Genomic DNA, 16,109 nt, shown 5'->3' on the forward strand with positions numbered 1-16,109 from the left:
TTCAATCAATTAGATTGCTTTTAATATCTTAAAATATGACACTTTCAACCCAATGTCCACCCGAGGACAGTCGTGAGTTAAGATATGCATGGAGAAGAAGCAGTCAGACAGACAGACGCGCGGTTTTTTGGAAACAAAAGGGGAGGCCATAGAAAGTGCGGTGTCACAAATTCCGCATACACATTGCATTTCTGTCAGTCGTGCCGGTGACATTGCCCACACAAGGAAAAACAGAAATCCAATGTTGCGTATTTATTTATTTATGCATTTATTTATGGGCCTTTTGCTCGCGCGTCAGTACAGTTCACACAAACACACAGACCCCATGTTATGGAGGCGATATATTTCGAGCAAGCATTTTATTTCCAGCATGCCAACTGTCGTCTGCATTTACGGCCTGCAACAACAGTTCCTGTGCGCATTCACACTGCTCATCTCAACCGCTTGCTGCTCGATCTCATGTGTGACAACGGTCTCTGTAGGTCTCAGGAGGCTCTAGCAAAAACCACACGACTCGTGCAATTCCGTGCACCTGATGCGTTGTGTGTGTGTGTGTCGTTTATTTTTGATGCGGTCATCAATGCGACATTCACGATAGGGAATTCATTCCCAGCCTGTGTAATGTACTGCCATTATCGTACCGAGCGTAATGTTGTCTGGAAGGATTATTTGGATGCTTTGGGCAAATAGTTTCAAATTCTTGGTAAATGGTCATCAGGCCAACGACGAATGTGGAACGAGCGGTACATCAGAGTGATAGAACGGATTGAAGGACTCATTGGATTGGAACCTGTTTTAAATCAATATTCCCATTTTCCCTGGAACAGGATTTTCTACGAAACACTCTTAGCCATCAGCATGAGAACCCTAAACGGTTTTCTGAAACGTGATTTGTAGAGGTACGATTGTCATCGAACAATTTGTGAATTCTGTCACTTGCAGGACGATTCGAACCAGTCATCAGCCGCTTCAACAAATCTCGACGACCAGCAACACAAAACCATGGTCGTTTGCGAGTTTATCCACCGGGCAGGGTACACTCTTCGGAACAGTAAGCAACCGCACCATGTAAAACAATGCGCAGACAATGTCAAATTCATAAACACTTAACCGATCCCAACAACCACCCGGCGCCGAACCAAAAGACAAAGCCAACAAAGTCTGATGAAAGAAGAGAGCACATTGGAACAAATTGAACACTTCTCCAACACCAAAACCGCATACAATTTGTGCCGCAGAGCCCCCAAGGCCCCGCCGACGGCAGTCTCAAGCAGTTATCCTTGATCACATCCTTCCCAACGCACACAATTTTCCATGCATTACGCTTGCAAACATTCAGGCGCAATGAGCGAACCTTGAGGCAAATGGGCTGGGACCGATCGGAAAAGTGGGAAAACTTCGCATACGGCAAATGACTTGCGATCGATATTCAATTTCACCGTGTACCACCCTCCTCTTTCCTTACCCTCACGCTTCGTGGGATCACAACACACCCTGGCCGGAGGTCCGCTTGGAACAGGAAAGGTGAAAAGGCGGACACACGCTCTAAATCGTTGGTGCGCGTATAAATGATTTACTTGTCTTCACGGAGAGAGTGCCAGAGTGCCCTAGTGACTTCATCCCTCGTTCACCGCAACCTCCCCGAGCGGCGAAATGTACCCGGTGGGAACAGTGGGATCCGAGATTTAGTGAAACGTGATGCGATTGGTTTTGAAACTGCCATTCCATTAGGTTGATGTCAAATAAAATTATCACCCGTATCGCAAACACATCCGGCTGTGCTCTTCTGCCGGAATCGGTGTTGAGTTATCGGTTAAAAACACCGCCTCACACGTACAGAATCTATCTGCAGGCGGCGCTGATTTTACGATGAAGCAAACCGATGTTCATAAACATCGCTTACATGTGTTTCAGAGAAACATTTCTGCTTGCTTTGCTGTTAACAATATGGAATTAGGAAAAAAACGCTTTCGTAATGCGATTTGCATACATTTAGGCCCTTTAACCGAGAAAACCGCTGAAAAATAATCAAGTAATGGAAATTTTTGTATTTAATCATTAATAAATGATTTGTATATCTTGCTTTTGCCCAAGACAGTCGAAAGGGATAGTAAAAAAAAAAACATTCAGATCATGTTCTAGAACGAAAAGGAAATCTTTTCTAACCTTTGCACTATATGTATATCGCTACCTTTTACAAGCACTAGAAAGAGAATCGCCGGAAGCATAAAACAACCACCATCTTGCCACCCCCTTCCATCTGCCCTTTCGAACATTGCTGTAAATGTCAGAGCGAGCAGTGAAGAATCCAGGTCGATCAACGACGACGGGCGGAGATGCTTGCAAAACATTCAATAGAGGAAGAGGACACAGAAAAATATATTATGGAGAGAGGTTGGATGAGATGGATGGGCAGGTGGTTTGTTTGTGTGAATTGTAGGCTTATGCCATCGTCGTGTCCGTTTAATGCAGATAGTCCTTCAGATCGGAATGGAACGGTACAAACAATTTGATGGACCAGAGAAACTGCGGTGTGTGTGTGTTGGAGTGGTCTAGAAAAATGTTTCGCTACTGTGCCTCAAAGTGGAACTAGGTAGCTTGCGTTATCTTTTTTGCATTGCAGTTAAGGTCCTTTAGGCGGAAAACGGACGTTAGAATTACTGATGCAATGACCTGGTTTTTTAATCAATAGTAACTCTAGTAAGGTTTATGTTCGTGTTCATCACGTTTTCCTGCAGCGTGTTGATTATGATTATTTGCCTCTCAGATAGTAATGTCACCAAACTTGCTGCTTTATTGTGTTCTCAAATCAAAAATCCAGATCTGTTTTAATTCTTCCGACAGACGGATCCTACACGCGCTTAAAGTCTGAAGAGAGAATACTAATGGGCCAAAAATAGCTAGAATGGTAAAGCATTTCATGCTTGATTTTATCGTCTCACCAAGCTCTGCAACACCGTTGATTACAGAACGAGCGCCTAGAATCGATCCATCCATCTGGGATGCATCAAACCCGGTCCCACCTTTCGGTCCCATTCCTCACGACACACTCATTACTGCTAGATCCTTTTACCTTTCTTTCTTCCACGGAAACGGGCCACAGGGAACCAGAGAAGCAGAATTATCAACTGAGCCTTAATGCTCTAATAATTAAGCTCTTAAGGTGAGCTCCAATCCCGTTGGCACTGGGATAGGATGGGTTCTCGATTGCATGACGATATAGCAGGCCGCCTATTATGTGCACACTTCTTCTTCATCCCGTATGAGTGTTTGGTGTGATGCAAAAGGCCAGCCCTCATTAAAAAGGTTTATTGAGGTAGAGAAAATTACGCGCATTCCAGTTAGTGGAAAGTGTTCGGGAAAATAGGACCAGAAGGTTGAGCGTATACTTCAACGTGTCAGTGTGAGTGGTTTCGCAAGGATTACTGCATCCAAAACGAGGATGAATCGCTCACACACGCAGGTAGTGTCCCTTTTATGCTTCCGTATACTAACCAACCACCGTGAAGCATTCGGGGAAAAGGTAGACAATGAAGGGCGTTTGTAGGCGAAGACGATAAGAAGAGAAAATCAGACATGTTTCAGAAAAGTAGCTCACCGTAACGAATGCCTCTTTCGTGCACCAGATTCACGGGGGCCACCAAGTTCTTCGCTATCGATTCCCGCACAAACGAAAAGGATCTTCTTTTACGGATGGCATTAAATGCCTGATCTAACCTAGCGCAAACAGGAGAAGACCGGTGGTATCTTCGACAGTGTGACACACCACATCCGACGGGAGGATTAGATTTCCTGTCACCAACACGGGCCACGTTTTTCAACGACGCACTCCCCTCTCTGCATTGACGCGCCGCCAAAGGGTGTTTTTGATGTGACACCACGGAACGGGGACCAAAGACCGGTCGCTGTCTGGATATGATTGTTGTGATTCACAAACCCATCCAGTATAGGATGGATTTCAAGCGAAACGTAGTATATCTTGAGACGGATGAGCTACACAGCTGCTTGCAGACAGCGCACTTACGCCACACGCTTTGCCATTGTTTTTCGTTCCAAGTTGACAACGAAAGGCTCGGGCCGTGTATTTCCGGACTTTTTAAGTCTGCGTTTGAGGCGAAAAGTAGTAGCTAAACGCAGCACAGAAAAAAAACTACTTTTTTGTTACCGTCTGGGTGGTGTATCCTCTCTGTTGGTCATCTGTCAGTAACAGAAGCCAGTAGCAGAAAGCTGTTTCCGAGAAATGTGTTACAGCACAAATTTTCAATGACGTCTAAATGACGCTCAACTGGATACTCTTACAACCTACTCGGAGACATTTTTTGCATTGATAATTTTGTTTCAAATTTTACAGCACAATAAACAATCCTTTTCATACAAGTTTAATGTAATTACACATTTTGCATAGTGGTTTGCATATTTTTAGGCGAAAATTTTATTTCATTTTTAAAGTGACATTTTTCTTTAACTATCTATTTAAGTCTATCGTGGCGGAATGCTTTTACTTCTCTAGATTCGCATCAACAAACCAAGAAGGATAATGCGAAAAAAAACCCCTTAAGACTCTTACATTGCATTTTTTGTTTTATTTATGTCTACGTCCACATCAATATAACATTACTTTGATCCTTCCGTTGAACCCTCAACTAAATTCTTTTCTGCTGGGATAAAAAAAAATGTTACAGGTCGTTTAAAAGGAAATCCATTTCGCTACATTCCAAGCAGACTTCAAGACGCCGGGAAGATTATGAAAACAGTTCTACGAAATCTAAATGCTCAGAGTAGCGAACGTAGAGAAACGGATGAAAACGAATGATATCTGGGCCATATTGAATGCTACACTAATGGTACTCTGCCCAGTCGGCTGCGGGATTTATTTGCGCTTGCACCTGTCGGATAGAATAATTCAAACTCATACACGACGACGTACGTTATGGACCGAGAAAGCCTGGGTTTTTTTTTTTGCTTTTCCAAACAAGACCTCTGTCGAAAATCTCGAACTAACACCTGCCACTGGTGATATGGCCGTCCTGCTTGGTTTAATGGAGAAAATATACATTCGATTAGGAAGTTGAGACGAAGTTGAGGGATCAAAAAAACAAACCTTTAGTTTTATCATATTTTAAAATTTATATCGTCATTCTCCTGCATGAAAGAGTTGCTCGCAGTAAAGTATACTAACGCATTCTAGCCGGAAAAAAACCCTTCAAAAAATGTTTTACATTTTCCCCGTCATTCTACAGCAATAATGTTACCCAGCTTCCGATCGAATTTTCCGACGTAACCATCTCCAGGAAGGCCGAATGTTTCCGATACAAGTAGCGTGACGCAATTTTCAGCACATTCTTGACCATTTTGCGGAAAGCATAACGACCGTCGGGGTCTACCATGGCCGTACCTAATCATAAATCAATTTCCGTCGTTTCACACCGGCCACCGGCACTATATTCTAGCATTTGAGCGAAAAAGAGATCCCATAGCAACTATAACAACACAGCTCCCTAACACATACACACCCTACACCATACATTTATAATATATACATTATTGCGAACCATAAAACGAAAAAAAAGGAAACAGAACAGAGAGGCAACTAGCGAAGCACCGCGCCAATAAATTATCGCTTTAAATAACTGGCCCAACTTTCTTCCCATCCGAAATGGGTGCGTGTCTTCAGTGGGCTGCAGTTCGGGGGAAATTGCTCACATTGCCATGGGCTAGTTGAATTTTATCACATACAATTCACACGAACCTCGTCGAAGTTTCTCTGTGTGGTGTTGTCCATTCACCCGGTCATAGAACAACATCTGTTTTTTCGATCGGTGAACATAATAAATTGGATTTCATAATCGATATAGAGTAGCAGCTTGTGCGCTATCGAATATTACCGGTCGGGTAGTGGTTGTTTGTCCCCGAAATAATGATTTTGTTTTGTATTTGATTCTGACGAAGTACAGGGTTTCCAAATTAAATTACATGAATCTACATGGCTCAGGCTCTCGTCTAGAGTATGGTATGCGCTAGGTCCATACCAGGAGTCCCAGTTAATCTTCTGATTTACAATTTTAACGAACAGAATATTGTTTATGGCCTGATAGTAGAAGGGTAGTAAAATCGCCATTCAAGTTGAACGACAAATCCTAGAGAGCTCGTCGAACTCGTCGAACTCGTCAAACTCATCGTTGGACATCGTGTCATCCTTATAAAAAGAATATTTGCATTGGGCCTAATAAACCCCATTTCAAGGAAGTGAATATTATTGCCCTAGGATATTGTGCATCTAAGCAACGATCTCGTGTGATTAAAATGTATGAAATTTTTCATCAATTTCTTGCACGCCCCGAGGACTAATGTCCCTTTCGAAAAGTAAAACCTATTTTTCCAAACCCAACAACATAGCAAGCGGACCAGCGAAAATGTTTGCCGGTTGGAACAACCGGTAGATTTTCCATTTCCTTTTGCCCTTGTCACACGATGACACACCCTGGAGCCATGTCAATAGTATATGTTGGTCCGCTTGTGAAACTACAATATCCGGGGGACACTGCGCTGCGTTACGTGGTCGACAGAGGTTTTTGCAATGGACGAAATGTTTTGCTGCAATTTATCACACCATTTACGGAGTAAGAAGTTTGTAAGAGAAAACTTTTCCGAATGGTCTGAACGTTACTTGTGAAATACATTCTTCAGAGAGTGATTTTTGTTTGCGTTCCTTCTGTATCTTTTCCCAACGAAGGTTGCGTGCTACATGCGAGACTCTGTCCTTTTTTTCACCTGTCTTACAGCTTGCTAGCATTTTTGCTCCTTTAAGAAATACTTTTTGCTCCGTTTCGAATTATGTTTGGCTGGTGCATCGACATCGACGTAAACTGGTGAAGCAGTTGAGAAGATAAGGTTGTGTACATTTACTAGGTCCGGGCTGTGTAATACAGAAGGAAGAAAAATACACGCGCAACGGATGCCCGTTCTCTAATCCTATTTGTATGGGGATTGTCCGAAGACTTCGCGTTAAGACATTGCAGTGTGCTGCATGGGGATTTCTGTACGGACTCTAATGTAAGAAGCATTTATGCACACAGACTAGATGTTTGCGATAAGAGCTCAGAATATGTACATGAATTATTGTATTCTAGGGATTTTCCCGTGAACGAAGGCTTAGAAAACTCTCAGCGCTTCAAGCTCGAAATAGTTTAAAGCTGTCAAACAGGATAGAGTTGTATTTTACAAGAGATGTTTTGTTTAACTTTTTGTGTAGTGTATGAAGAGCTCATAAAATAAATTGTCTATTCTTCATGAAAAGCAATACAAAACAACATTTCTACAAAGGAACATAAATTGAAACCAAACGTTAACCGACTAGAAATTTTAAACCCAACCCTAAGACATCGCTCTCGCCAACAAATCACACTGCCGATCTTAGCGTCTGTTCCGATAAGGTGTGTCAGTGGAAACAATTTATGTGCTTGGCTACTCGCTGTTCGCTATCCCCAAACGGAGAACAAACCTTGCGAAGAAAGGACCAAGCGAACGACCCTCGCCAAACACATTTCTATACAAATTCGTGCTCCAAACGTGCTAATCTAACTAAAAATAAACATTCTACATTCAAAAGCTGAAAGACAAAACCGAACAATAGCTCACTCAACCTTTACCGCTGATATCCTTGAAGCATCTCTCCCTACAGACCGGTGGAGGTTAAAGTTTTTTGCAAATAATGCAAATTACATTCAACAAAAGCTTTCCTTTTAGAGTTTTCTTTTTGTTTCTGTTTCTGTTTCTATGCAAGCCGTGCTACGCTACGCTTTCATGCTTGTGTGCTCTAAATGCCTTTTTGCAATGGAAAAAGGTAAAACCAACCGAACCGGACCCAAACGACCGATGGGAAATCCCAAAAACGTTGCACGTTCGATTATCTGTCAGATCGACGATAGAACATGATATCTCAGAACCAATGATCAAGAAAATGGCCTTCACCGGAGAAAGAGAATGAAGGAGAGGGCGGACTAAGCTTATGAAAGAAAATCGGATATCACAAAATCCCTAGGCACCCACTTATTTTGTCTAGCAGAATAAACTAGCTCAACAATGAACTCGAAGGGATTTGTTGCTGGTACGCTTGCAAATTGTGAACGATTGACCGCTGGAGTGGATATTGTGCGGGAAAATAAGAAACTTCTATTTTTTTTTAAGATAACCGAAGATTTCTCCAGTTGGCTAGAAAATTCCAGCGTTTTTTAAAAACGATATTCATAAAATACAAACAAAAGGCATTAACAAAAAAATAGAAGAAGATAAAAATTGGTAACTAAAGAAGCAAACAAGAATGAAAAAAAAAAATTGCCCGACACATGTGGGAATTAAATTTATTCCAGATGAAAGTGATAGATCACACGATCACGAAAAAAGGAATACAACTATGGCGCACAGTGCGGTATGCTTCGTACGCTAGAATTTAGCCTGCAAAAACAGCTCTCAAAGACACAAAGAACACCCAAAAACGAAGAAGGAATCCCTTATGACAACAATTTGACGTTTGAAGAATTTCTTCCGGAAAACAAAAGCTATTTTTAAAATTAATCTTTCTAAGCTTAACACACAGACACACAAAGTGTTAAAAATAGAAAAGCTAAAAGCTACTCCAAAATTCACCATTCCTCAATTGTGCTCAATAATCTGACAGGCCGCTTACGAATGGGTGCGTTTTATTCCTTTTTACATTTTTGTTTGGTTCAATGTGCGTCAGAAAGAAGTAAAAAGTTGCAAAGCATCCGGACGAAAATTTCAACGACAAACAAAACCTTGCTCTCGTTCGCGTTGGTCGAATTGAACAGCGGGGAAAAAACATAAACCAAAACGCGAACAGAAATTGACATGACAAAAGGCTCAACCGCAAACCTGTCATGGACGATTTCCAAGGATGACGCGCGGTAGGTTAAGGACTGGCTTTATTTGCTGCGTTCTCCAAGCAAAAAAAACCCCCACGAAAGGCGATTATGATGGTGTGTATGGTGTGAGGACGATGGTGAGGATGATGATGATGATGGTTGGCCAACATAAATCGATATGATTCCCTCACTTCATCCTGTAGTATAGGTACACCAAACACACACAAAAAAAAACCTCTGCTGCCAAACGGTGTTGTCTACCTGACGCTTTCCGTTCTGAGGCCCATTGTTTTCCCCCGTCAATATCGGAAAAACCGATCGTCTAACGCAGTGTATTTTGTGTCGATTTGGTGTGTGTCCCTCCGACTCCACCACAATAGTCTTCCATCAGAAAAAAGAACCTCGTCTACATCAAACCTCAATGTGTTGCACAATGGTGGCTCCTGCTAATGGTGGCAAGCGTTGACAAGGATTCATCGTACCAAGGACGGAACCAATTTAGGCATGCAGCAGGGAAGCACGGAAAGCGTCACGAGGAGAAATTAGACGCGAACTTCGTTGTTGTGAAATATGTATCGTCGATTGACGACACCGTTAGTGGCACCTTTCACTACGCCTACGACCACGCGAAACAGAGAAAGTGAGAGTGTCACCTGTTCTGGTGTGTAATTGGGTTCGTTAAGGAGTCGTGCGCCTCATCAGGACCGAGGCCTTTTTTTCCAACGTCCAGGGAGGATGGCAGGTCTCTGCTGTTGGTTTGTGGTTAAGATTTGATTAATGGTTGTAACGTCACCAGCGTGAGCGCGTATCTTCCGAACTCGCTAGAGCGCTGGGAGGATATTTCAACTTCAATTTTATTCCACCGCAGTGGGATATAATTTAATGGACGGAACACGATGGTTAAAAAACATTAGACAGCCTACCCACACACAACAGCTGTGGCCAACCAACCGTCAGCCACGTACATTCACAAGCAATAGACGCCAGCGACCAAAAATCGCACCGCAAGAAAAGCTTCAAAAAGTTGGATGACTTTCACGCGACAAATCCCTATAACTTCCACTGTACTGGAGGGGGCGAGCATGCTCAACCACTGCTCACTTCGGCGCGTTGAAAACGATTTGAATGTTGGGGGTATTTGAGTTATCGATTTTTCTAATCCTCACCAAACACGCGACAAATACGGGCCCCGTTCTGGGAAAATGGAAACAGCACACGGCATCGGAAAAACTTGCTCGCGCGCTGAGGGACTTTTGGATGTATAAATTTGGATGCTTGTGCTTTCCCGATTTCAAAGCTCGCTATTAGACGATCGTTTCTTTAGAGTCGCTAATTTCCCCATAGTGCACAGCAGAGCGATCGGAAGAGCGGATTATCAATCACTCGTCGGATGACCGGGGTTCTTGGTTGATTAAATTACACCGAAACAAAGCGCTACCCAACTATGGACCCGAAATTAGGCAAATCAAAAGCACCTAGCTCACCATCAAATTGCGATTTGTGAGGTGTGAAAAGTCGCATAAATTAGTTGCCTCCAAATTAAATGCTCATCAGGCGCGAAATTGATAGGAATGGGAATTGTGGCGCTTCCACCACAATAATGCTTTCCTCTGCTCTAACTGTGACTCTGGGGAGGAGATCCGAGAAATGTCCAGATAGGAGAAAAAAGGTGACTAATTTGACAGGCGGAATGTTTTACCTTTTGTTGAAAGTTGTATGCCCGTGGACAACCGGGACACAAAGGCAAACAGATCAACGTCAATAGACGAGAAGTGAACCTTGTGCTGCGGGGTTCTTCCTTGTCTTTTTGTCTAGAAACTTCCAGATGATTTTCCATTTCATCAGGAATTAAGTAATTAAGTAATCAACCCTTGCTTGCTTCAGCTGAGTTCTATTCATAAAGTTCACCGCCACTAACCTGTCTCAAAGAATGATCCAAAATCCGTTGATTGAGTGTGATGGTCTTGCTCGAAGCAGCAGCTAACGATCCTGTAATACAACAAGAAGAACGAAAATTTCATTAAAGCTACATTAAATAAAGAGGGAGTCAGTAGAAAAAAGGGAACTCATCAAGATGTCAGGATTTCTACAAGGTACCACTATGGAGTTGAATGTTTAATACTAGTTCCTTTTTTTTTCGCTGTTTAAACTCAGCCAGACGCAATTTATCGTTCCCGCGAGCATGGAAAATTCACCTTCCTTCATAAACTGCGATAGTTTTGGATGGAGCAAAAAGCGATATAATTTTTGATTGCCACCCTTTGATAAGGAAACCTGGAGAATCTGGAGCGGACGGTCGCTTGAGACTCGCTCGACGTAAAACTTCCACCACGACTAGTGTGCACGGGAAGGTGTACTTACGGCCCGCCCCGAAAATCCATATCCAGAGATTTTGGTTAGAAGTTCGGCGAAAGTTACCGCTTACGGTTCTCTAACCTGTTTAATCTGCTGCTAGCCATCAAAAAGGCTGCTAGAAATGCTGGATATTTGGTAGGTAGCAACGCTTTTGGATTTGCCACGAGCCATTTTCAACTATTCACATGGAAAACTTCGAAACGACAAGGGTCCTAGTTTGCCGACCGGTCCTAGGCAATGAAGTTTGATTTGGGCTTGAATTATTAAGCAGCACGTTATTAAACCAATATCGCGTTTCGTGCTGCTATCGGTGTACAGGTACATTCGGAGTCTTGGAATCGAAGCTTTGGAGGTCAAGTTGTCGCATGTTGTCCTTCCCTTGGCGCTTTCGAAAGATGTGGGAAGTTTAGTCGATTACCTTCCAAGAAACGCTTCCCAACACCCACAATACTCGAGCGCGTATCTGGGGATGTTGGAATTGGAAAGCTTTTTTTGGCAGGCATTGTGTTTTCAAAAGAAAAACCGAAAACACCTTCTCCAGAAGAAAATTCGGGTTGCGCGCCTCAGGGCAACCGCACAACATTGAACCATTATTTTCGATTAAGCCTGCCGTCGTATGGGCGTACCACACGGCGACTTAATGTATATTTCATGTGCAGAGACGAAGGTGAATGTTGCTTTTCGGTAAATATGTGTCCCTCTCCTGCCGTCGATGTGTGTTTGTTCCAACAACCGTCCCGCAGTGCAATCGATAATTGTTCTGACAGAAGGATCAGCAAAGAAGCAACTTTAGTTTTCGTGTTGGCAGTGGTCGAGGCACTCGTAAGGCTCTTTTGGATGTGTGTTTTTGGATCAAAAATTTACCATCCGTTGATAAATTGATGAACTTTCACTGCGTCATCGACGAACCTTATGGCGTGTGTGTGTGTGTGTCGCCTGACCGCAGCATAAGGATTAGATAGGCTCATAATTATGAAAATTAGATTATTTGCTTCCACAGTTCTGGAACCAAAGTTACAGAAACATACATGCAAGTGTGTCCTACGCGTGTTCCAGCCACACGACCCAACAGGGCTGCTTATATTTTGGTTTCGTTGCGAAATCCATTTTATGTCAACACACTTTCTCAACGACCAAAGTTGAATTTATCCCATAGCCGCATTAGACCACACACGAGTGTGGACACACGCAAACAATTACAATTCCAGCAATTTCAGTACGAAATCGCACATAAAAACCTTTTCCAACATGGAACCCCGACTCTCCCTTTTCAGTCTCTTCTCCACATGTTCCAGCAACGAGACCTCGGCATCAAACGAAAAAATAAGGGACAAACACGTCTGATGTGAGAAAAACTGCCTAGGCCCCCCTGAATGTGTCCCCCTTGTGTACTGCTGCTGCTGCTACTGCTGCTACTACTGCAGCCAGGGTTCAATAAACATATGGCATTGCGTGACTGGGGCACGTTTTTGCTTGCCTGACGAAGAAGTATTTTAGGTGCAGCCGTCGCAGGTCGCGCTAGTTAGTTAAGTTGTTCGGGACAGGAGCTTGGAGAGCGCAGAAACTTGCCTTCCTTTTAGCTGTTTTCCTTGAACCATGGCCATACTCACACACACACACACACACACGTATCGTGCGGACATGCGGACATGCGGACCAACAACTCAAACACAGAAATTACTTTCCCTCTAGAACTAGGACCAGAACACCCACCCGAAAGACTGCCACAGGAAATTCAACTGAAGGAGGGGGGGGGGGGGGGGATGTAAGATATGCGAAGCGTGCGGTTGGAAAATAAAAAGGAAAACTGTGCAGTGCTCCGAACACAGAACGAGGAAAAACTTATTGAAAATTCAAACCACGGAAACGCTTCCAGCAGGTATTTGTATGTAATTTCTCGTTCATGCCCATCGCACCGGAGTAAACTCTCTAGCTGGGCCTGGGTGGTATGGTGGTCGCTTTCTATTTTCTTAACTACGGTGGGCAAGTACTTATCCTTCCCCTTTTTTTTCTCGCTTCCCTTCCTGACTCTCTTTCTTTCTTCCTGCTCTGGACAAACTGGCCTTACCACCCATTTTAGCCCACTAATATTTGGTCAGCTGTTTCCTTCGAGACGGAGTTTCATTCGCTCTATCGCACACCGTACCCGTCCCGGTTGCACACACTTTTTTCGTTCCATTTTTTCCCCTTTTCGCAACCGCAGTCACAGAATTCAATTAAAAAGTTACCATTCTCACGTGCTTTTAACCTCACTAGAGTTTCCGGAGTTCAAGCACTTGGTCCTGGTGCAGGAATTCTGGAGCCTGGAAGGGTATCGAGGAGAATCGAGGTAGAAAGAGACCGGCAGACAACAAACAGTGCAAAAAGGATATTTATGTAATGGTACAAATTGCTGACCGCTGCCTGATCGTTGTACAAAAGGAGGCATCAACAACAACAGCACCGGGAGCACATTAGTGGTACTGAAAGGTGTGTTGCTAATTTATTTTTGTACGCGTTTTTCTTTTCTACTCTGACTGCTGGCTACCGGAAGTGCGGATAACGATAAACACAGTTGATGTTGCTTGATTAATAGCAACAAGAAGTAAACATTCTTTTTGCTTTATCCTCAATGAGTGTTTCTTTAAAGAAATCAGTCTTTAAGCATGGAATCTACAAGCGCCTACAGATATGCAATTAAAAATGAAAAAAAAAACTGTGCCTTATTTTAAATATTTTTTACATGATTTTAGACTGTGGCTGTTGGAATTGCTGAAAAAAAATGTCAACACAATCCCAACGAGTACTTCGTTGGGAAAATTTTCAGCATAACAAGCTTATCGAGATACTGTGCATACTCCTGTTAAGGAGCTACATTTTGCATGGTCGAAACATTCGCTTCTTCTAGGTCACGCCAGCCATCGAAGGGCTTACTAGACTTATTGATACAGCTGGTAGCTGGTAAGTCAGTTGTCCGGTGCCATGCGTATAACATGGCCAGACCACCGGAGCCTGGCGAGCCTAATTCGCTGCACGACGGTGAGGTCGTCATACAGTTCGTTCAGCTCGTCGTTGTAGCGACTCCTCCATTGTCCTTCCACACATACGGGGGGCCAACGATCCTTTTGAGCATCTTCCTCTCGAACGCGGCTAAGAGGGCTTCGTCTGTTTTGGACAGGGTCCATGTCTCAGAGGCGCATGTGAGTACTGGGACTATAAAGATATGATACAGTCCCAGCTTCGACCGTCGCGACAGATTTTTTAAGGTGAGATGTTTCCTCAGTAGGTTAGTCCTTATTTTTAGTTACTTATTTTTATTTATTTATAATTAATTATGAACGTAAAATACCGTATTGTCAATACGGTGATGACTAAATTACATTATGGCTTGTGATGACTAAATTACATAAACATAATTATAAGGGATTTCCTACTGATTCTTTGTCTTATCACTCGCATATCCGGTTGAAGGATGGCCATTTGATAAACCAGAAAAATATTTAAAAATTTCTATATTTTCAGGCCAAAAGCTACAATATTCGATCGTTAACTGTTTGTTTTAAATTTATCTGAAAGGTAAATTTTATACTTTTAGTGCAATGTCCCTAAATATGCGATTCACGTTAGAAAAATGGTCCCATTTGCTGATCTTGTGTTTTTATTTTAATTGTGACTGTCGGAGTACGGAGCACAATAAACAATTGTAATTTCTTTATTGGAGCGGACCGGTGGTGTAAGCGCCAACGGCGCTGGTCTTAAAACGGCAGGAGCGGGGTTCAAATCCCATCCGGGCAGTTCCTCCGGTAGTGAGGACTGACTGTCCAACTACGTGAATAGTCGGGAAGTCAAGTAAGCCATTCGATGGTCGGCGTGACCTTTGGAGATCGTTAAGCCAAGAAGAAGAAGAATAAAAGATGAGAATAAATGATGTGAAAGATGTGAAATGCACGTAACAAAGAAAGAGAAAACCATCAACCGTATTAGGCTCATGAATTTTCTTGTTACTACTAGGAATATGTATGGTTAACGAATCAAAATTCATGCTTCTTGACGAATTGTACAAAAGCCAATTATCATTTGGTCTGTTTCAAAAGAAAATACCATTTTCATTTGCATCGAAAACGAAATTCTGCCAAAAGATATGCATTTTCCAACAAAAAATGGTCAATTATGCTTAATTTCATGTCCCCTCATTGATTTCGTTTCGCATTAAAAAATTTCGATCGTTTTTCGAGCTCGGTCCAGTTTAATCATATTGTTGTTTTTAAGTTGTTGAAAATATTGCTGATATGTTTATAGACAACTGATTTGACTTTAAAAAAAACGACATTTAAAAGTTGCTTTTGTGAAGCTACTTCATTTTCTATTTAAAATTTTTCTTTTCCTCCACTCTTTTCTATCGTTTTTTCTCATTCAAGTCACACAACCTCTACTTTTCCGCCATTCTAGTCCTTCAACCCGATAATTGAGTACATCTAACGGCACTTAACTTTTTGCGGTCGATGCAAATCGACTTCCCCGGCACAGACACGTACACCGCTCGCCCAAAGAGCAAACATTGTCTTTTAATTGAAATTCTTTACACTTGTTTCCCCCCGAGAGAACTGTTTGTTGTTTGGTTGTTTGGCATCCCACCCATATTAGGACGTTGCATCAAACTTATATCCTTCCATTTCGGCACCCTCACACACACACACACACACACACACACACACACACACACACACACACACACACACACACACACACACACACACACACACACACACACACACACACACACACACACACTCACAGATACTTGAAAGTTGAAAATTGTGAGTGAAAAAACGTCAATGACATTTTATTCGTTTTGAAATGCAAAAGTATGCCAACTGCCAGAGGGTGGAAAAT

General features: G+C 42.6%; 4 protein-coding genes across 4 annotated transcripts in view; 2 read left to right on the top strand and 2 right to left on the bottom strand.

Annotated features, from left to right (window-relative positions):
• LOC126564780 (stress-activated protein kinase JNK) overlaps positions 1–10,864 on the bottom strand; it is a 38,784-nt gene extending 27,920 nt beyond the window's left edge. Inside the window, exon 1 of the mRNA XM_050221887.1 lies at positions 10,801–10,864. The gene's annotated coding sequence lies outside the window, so the exon portion shown is untranslated. The remainder of the gene's footprint in view (positions 1–10,800) is intronic.
• The window catches only part of LOC126564100 (eukaryotic translation elongation factor 2), a 398,467-nt gene extending 386,593 nt beyond the window's left edge, over positions 1–11,874 (bottom strand). Inside the window, exon 1 of the mRNA XM_050221033.1 lies at positions 11,869–11,874. The gene's annotated coding sequence lies outside the window, so the exon portion shown is untranslated. The remainder of the gene's footprint in view (positions 1–11,868) is intronic.
• Positions 1–16,109, top strand: part of LOC126564395 (ATP-binding cassette sub-family G member 1-like) — a 440,656-nt gene that overhangs the window by 332,174 nt on the left and 92,373 nt on the right. The window lies entirely within an intron of this gene.
• The window catches only part of LOC126565141 (cyclin-dependent kinase 1), a 164,950-nt gene that overhangs the window by 73,159 nt on the left and 75,682 nt on the right, over positions 1–16,109 (top strand). The window lies entirely within an intron of this gene.

This window comes from Anopheles maculipalpis, chromosome 3RL, assembly GCF_943734695.1.
Source record: "Anopheles maculipalpis chromosome 3RL, idAnoMacuDA_375_x, whole genome shotgun sequence".
Taxonomy (NCBI): Eukaryota; Metazoa; Arthropoda; class Insecta; order Diptera; family Culicidae; genus Anopheles; species Anopheles maculipalpis.